Source organism: Panthera leo, chromosome C1 (assembly GCF_018350215.1).
Source record: "Panthera leo isolate Ple1 chromosome C1, P.leo_Ple1_pat1.1, whole genome shotgun sequence".
NCBI lineage: Eukaryota > Metazoa > Chordata > Mammalia > Carnivora > Felidae > Panthera > Panthera leo.
In genome coordinates, this window is record NC_056686.1 from 93,899,802 (window position 1) to 93,906,127 (window position 6,326).

Consider the following 6,326-nt stretch of genomic DNA (forward strand, 5'->3'; position numbering starts at 1 on the left):
AGAATTGCTATTATGACCCTTCCTTAAAACAGAAGAGCTTTGTTCCTTCTGAGCCAGTGGGAACCTGTTATAGTAGCAGCCTTATAATTTGTCACTGAGTAAATCACCAACACCAAGTTACATTAATTATATCTTAGTCTTTGGTTCCCTAAATTCCCCTTTAATAGGCCCGAAGGAGTTGCAATGAATAACATGGATCGAGACCCATTTGCAACCCTTAGGCTTAGTTTTTCTTTTCCAGTAAATATGTGTTCTTTCGCTGTTATTGCAAGGAGGAAAATCCATATTTGAAGTTTTGTTAAGAAGTGTGCTTGGCATTATCAGTAGCTAAACTCTTGCTTTAAGTGAATGGTTCTTAGTGACTGCAATGATTTAAGTTTGGTGCCTTCTGCAGGCTTGCTTCCGGCAGATTCCACACAGATAAGAGGATGTGTAGGTAATTTTGAGCTGGGAATCATTTTGACTGAGGGTTCGTAGAGATACGAACAGGCAAATTCTGTACAGTTTAAGCACAAGAGCTCTTGTCCAAGTGGAACACTTCCAAGGATCGGAGATTGAAGTGGCCCTCTGATGAAGTCTAGAAACTACTGGAAATGTTTAAGTGCTGAGGTTAAAATTACACTTGAGATAAAATCTGATTTCCTGTTTCTAAGTCTGCAAGCTTACAATAAGGACCTTGAAGGTTCCTGGAATAATAAACAGATCTTCTAAAACAGCAAGTGAATGAGGTAAGTGTGGTTGACTTGAAAGCACAGATTAACTTCCTCAACACGACTCATGTGTTTCAAAATTAAGAGGGAAAATTTCCAAGAGAGGGACATATTTGGGGTTTTATTGAATCCAAAATATTTGTAAGCACTGCAAAAGTTTGACATGTTATTTTAGGGCTTTCCACTGCTAAGTCAACTATCCAGTTTCCTTGGAGTGCATTTGTTTTACGAATCTAGAGTTGAGAGCCTCTGAACAGAGGTACCTCAAAGTGTCACGGCTTTTGCAACTTGTGGAGTACAACCAACCTGGCCTGGGCTGCAGGATGCTGAAAACACCCTTCCCCTCCTCATTTGCTGCACTCGGTTCTTTCTACATACTTGTCAAGACTGAATTTCTGCCTCAGTTGGTTAAGTGTCTGACTTCAGCTCAGGTCACGATCTCCCGGTTCGTGGGTTGGAGCCCTGCGTCGGGCTCTGTGCTGACAGCTCGGAGCCTGGAGCCTGCTTCGGATTCTGTGTCTCCCTCTCTCTCTCTGACCATCCCCCGTTCATGCTCTGTCTCTCTCTGTCTCAAAAATAAATAAACGTTAAAAAAAAATTAAAAAAAAAAAAAAAGGATACTTCCCAGAGATCTTCGAGGGGAAAGACCAGCTAAAGTAAGTCTTGAAAGTAACTAGTGACGCTCCAGCTGAGGAGAAGAGGGTGGATGGGTGGAGTGGGGCAGAAAAAAGGCGTGGGCAGAGGGAGCAGCAAATGTGAAGGAGTAGAGAGAGCATATTACATGCAAGGAGTTCATAGTAACTGAGGGTGATGGAAGCAGAGAGCACCTGTTAGAGAGGGATAAAGAATGAGGTTAGAAAGGTCAACAGGGGCTAGATGAAGGGCCTTGGATATCATGCTAGAAAGTTTGGGCTTTGTTCTCAAAGGATAAAGGGCAAGTCACTGAAGTATTTTAGCCAGGAGAGTCATTAGCATATTTGTGGTTTCCAGACATCACTGGGGCTGTAGCATGAAAAATGGACGAGGCTACTGCAGCAAAATAGGCAAGAAATTATAAGATACGGCAACCACTCAGAGGTGGAGCGGGTGGTGGACGTTGTGGCGAGAATTTATTGGCTGTAAAAAGCGAGGGAGAAGGAGAAGTCTGAGATTAGATGGTCCTCAGACTTCCAAACAGGAGGATTAAGGAGAAGTGGTTCCATTCCCCAAATTATGAAATACGGTTAGGGTGTGATGTGGTTCTGAGTGCAGGAAATGAGTCACTCTGGGTCGGACATGTTGAGTGTGAGGTCCCTTGGATAGTTTGGAGACCATCTAATAAGATATTTCTAGCAAAGAGATTGGTATACACAAGAGAGATCATCTGTGTGTGGATCAGAAAACTCCATAAGGCTGGCTAACAAAATCCTGGCTTACTGGAAGGTTGTAGAAGAATCTCATTAAACTCAGGGGCAGGAGGTAGAGTTGGGAAATTTACATACTGGAAATTTGTCAGTAGCTACTATCTCTCAAGGAAGCAGTGTGATTGTTTTGTTTCATGTCCATTTCATTCCCTTTGCTTCTCTTCTAGGCTTAGTTACGGCTCTACCAGAATATGGATTACATGGATTTAGGGTCATCAAGAGACTGACCTTAGCTCAATTCTACAAGACTTAGATCTCTGCTTAATTGTCTCTAGGTCTTCAAGTCTCAATGACAAATTCTAGGGAGAGAGAAATCTAATTGGCTCAGTGAGGGTCGGTGAGGTGACCGCTGGTGGATAGAGAAGGAGTTTATGTGGGTTCTAGGGCTCTCCCTTTTAGGCTGGTGGGTAGCAGGTTCTCTAAGGATGGAATGTGAGCAGAAAGAAATGTACCTCCTGAGAAAACAACTGGTACCTGGACTACAGTATGAATAGCACTCAGGAGATAGATCTGGGCCGGAGAGAAGGATTTGGGGAAGCAGTTAAATCTAAGATGTTGGCTGAGATAACCCAGGGAGAGTTTAGATGCTGAGAGAAGGTCATGGCTCAGATCAGAACCTTGGGGAGCAGCAGGATTTAAGAAGTGACAGAAGGAAGGCAGGTCAGTGAACGTGACTGGGAACAGATGGAAAGAAAGGTAAGAAGAAGGATAGCATCACAAAAATGGAGAAGGAGGGAGCGGTCAAAGGGCATCAAATTCCACAGAGAGTGGGTAGGATGAGAACTAAAGGCTGACAAGGAAACCAGGAGTGAGGGACTATTCAGTGAGGAGATGGAGACAGAAGCCGGATGATGGTGGGATGCGGTGAAGTAGAATATCAAATACACGAGGGGTCAGGGAGCAGAGACAACTTCTGTCTAAAAAGCTTGACTTTGAATGGAAAGGGGCAAATAGAGCTAAAGATGGACCCATGGTGGAGGAAGCACTTACTTAGTAATCAAAGATTCCAGGGTGGGGAAGGGCGCCTGGGTGGCTCAGTCAGTTGGGCGTCAGCCTCTCAGTTTCCGCTCAGGTCATGGCCTCAGTTTCGTGAGTTCGGGCCCCGAGTTGGGCTCCGCGCCGGCAGTATGGAGCCTGCTTGGGCTTCTCTCTCTCTCTTTCTCTGTCTCTCTTCCTCTCTCTCTGCCCCTCCCCTGCTCATGCTGTCTCTGTCCCTCTCCAAATAAATAAATAAACTTGAAAGAAAAAAAAAAAAGATTCCAGGGTGGGAAGATATTGAGTACATGGCCAAGACAGATAATATTTGGTGAAGCCAAGTTTGGGAGAAGGTTGAACAGCATGAACCAGAGCTCCAGAGATGGGGACACTGTTTCCACTGAAGCAAGAGGGAGAAATGTAAGAGGCACCAAATAAATATTTGTGAATAACAAATGAATCGACTCATGGAGGGGTGATGGAGCCAATTTGCAGAACTGAGGTTTCTATAGCCCTTGGGGTCTCACTTTAAGGCAAGAGGGCTTCCTGATCGCACCACCTTAAATCGCACAACTATGCGTGTAGTTTCTTCATTTGTGCAAAGTGTGTGAGGGTACCTCCTCTGCCGATTTTACAGATTACAGATTTTACAGATTGTTTTTAAATAAATATATGTGATATATATGCTCTATCTATTCTTAAAATATCATAAATATTGTAAAGGCCCCTTAATTCATACGCCAGGCATTCCAGAGATGTGGGCTGCCTGTGCAGTGTGCCCCGTGGAGCTGTCTAATCCTGTCTGACTGCACATACATGCACAGCATGGCCTCGGAGTACTGTTTGCTAGGTTCCTTCTGGGGTACTACACATGATGAGAGCTTGGCCTGAGCGCAGAGCATTCCCGCGGGCACAGACGGTGCCTGCAGGGAGAGGCATATTAAAATCACAAACTCATTACTTTCTCAAGACTAGACATATAAAGTTCAAACAGCTTTATAAATTGCCCCCAGAGATTGCCCCTCTCTCTCCAAATTACTTCCGTCTCCATCACCACAAACCAGAAGGCAACACAAGCATTTTCCTCTGCAGAGTTCCTCAGCTTCTCTGGAGAAACCAAATGAACACTGAAGACATCAGGTGCGGTTAACATCATTTAGCTCGGCTTCCTGATCCCTCTCCAGTCCTCTGACTAACTTCCCTCACGCGGTGCCTGATTGCTTTCAGACTCAGGTCATGCGGAAATGTTTGTTTTCATGGCTAGCAGAATAGGTATAAATTAAACCAGGACTACCTGGCATCTACGTCTCACCAACATCGTAAAGGCTAATGAGATGGTGCCCATGAATCAACCTGTGTTCTTTATCTTCATCTGAAGGCGTTTATTTTGCCAAATTGGACCAGACACAGGTGAGGGACGGTCCACACACACTCATTTCCCTGACAGTGGTGCGCTTTGAAATCAGATTTCTGGGTTATTTGCTTTGTCCCTCCTCTTGTGGCTTCATTTCCAGAACAATGATTTCACTGACCTTAGATTTTAAAAGACAGTACTGTTCCCAGAGGACGGAGTTCTCCATTTGGCTTTTTCTCCTCTCATGACTCAAGTTATCAGGTATCATGCAGAGTGAATCCAGAAGGATTGAAAAATAATAATAATGTGCCCCATCTGGCTGCGATTAATGGAACTTCTAAATACATGATCAATGGGCCTAAGGGAGAGAAAGGCACAATATTGATAAAGGTTCTAATATAAAAGAAAGTACAGAAGGGCGAGCTGAGGATTGAGTGGGCCCATACATACCCCACAGCCCATAGAAGGCGTGCAGCAGTGAGAATTATGTACTAATTTGTTTCTGCTAAGTCCAACAGAATTCTCTTGGAGGAAGAGAATTCTCTTGCAGGAAGGCATGGTTCTAAGAGGCTATTTGTAATCCCGTATCTCTTAATTCATTCTGTAAATGTTCGCAAAGGATTTAAAGATTTAGTTCCTGAACATGAAATACAAATTATGGCTCGTGGAATCTACCACCAAATTTGCATGACCAGAAAACTTAGAAACAGGTATTTCTTGTATCAACCGGAGGCTTAGAAAAATATGTTTTGTTCTAATTACTACAGGTAGAAGGCAGCCTAAATCTGCACTTTTTTTTTTTTTCTTTTTAGACGAAGTAAAATTCCAGATGGAAACAAGAGGGCCTCTGTTTTGGTGATGCAGCATGTGCTGACATTCCAAAAGCACAAACACATTTGAGTAACTAGCTGCTATTAGGAAAAAGAATTAGGATCCACACTGCTGAGCACAAAATAAGAACAATGGGTATGTACGGGCTGATTAGTAGAAATTACAGTCTGTCCCAGGACAAAAAAATATTGGACATAATAGAGAATACATACGGAAAACAAAATGCCCTTATTTAACACTTGACTCTTCTGGGTCTAATAATGAGAATTCTACCCTCCCCTGTTGTTAGACTATAAGCTCTCTGAGAGCAGGGTCATCTTTGTATCCACCTTCAGACATTTGCTTTGCTTCAATTTTCCCATATAACTGACACCAAGTATGAAGGTACATACTTATTACACATAATTTTCTTCTTCCTTGAGATTTTTCTGGACCCTCAACAACGTAAGAGAGGGAGCAATGGAAGAAACCTGGGCAATGTTGGCATCCAAAAGACTTGCCAAGTCATGTAGGAAGACACAGAACAGTCTGCAAAGATAGGTGATACTTAAGCTGTTAACAACAGCTCGGGTGTTGATGTTTCCTGTTTTGCAAAACCAAAACGAGAAAAGGCAGGTGGAGAGAGAAAAGAAAGAAGTTGGAGCTAATTAATAGGAGTAACAGGATTTTGGGGGGTATTTTATTGAATTCTGCACATAACATTTGCCATGAAAATACTTTAGATACAACGACAAATTTTAAAAAATGGGTCAGATAAAAATATCACATAATCAACTCACAGGTATTTACTGTATTTACTTAACAGAAGGCTCGAATGTATTATGACAAGAACATCCAAGAACACGGCATAAAAACTTATTTAAACTTTACATTAATAAGTGATAAGTGAACACAATTCAATGTCAAAGGAAGACGAATATAGAAAAGAAGTTTTGACTTTACATTCTATTCAGAATTCCATTATTTGTTACTACGTCATTATTTGAGAATGATTATTTCATTCCATACAAAATAATACTTGATTGACTTATCTGTTTGATAAAGAGAACTAAA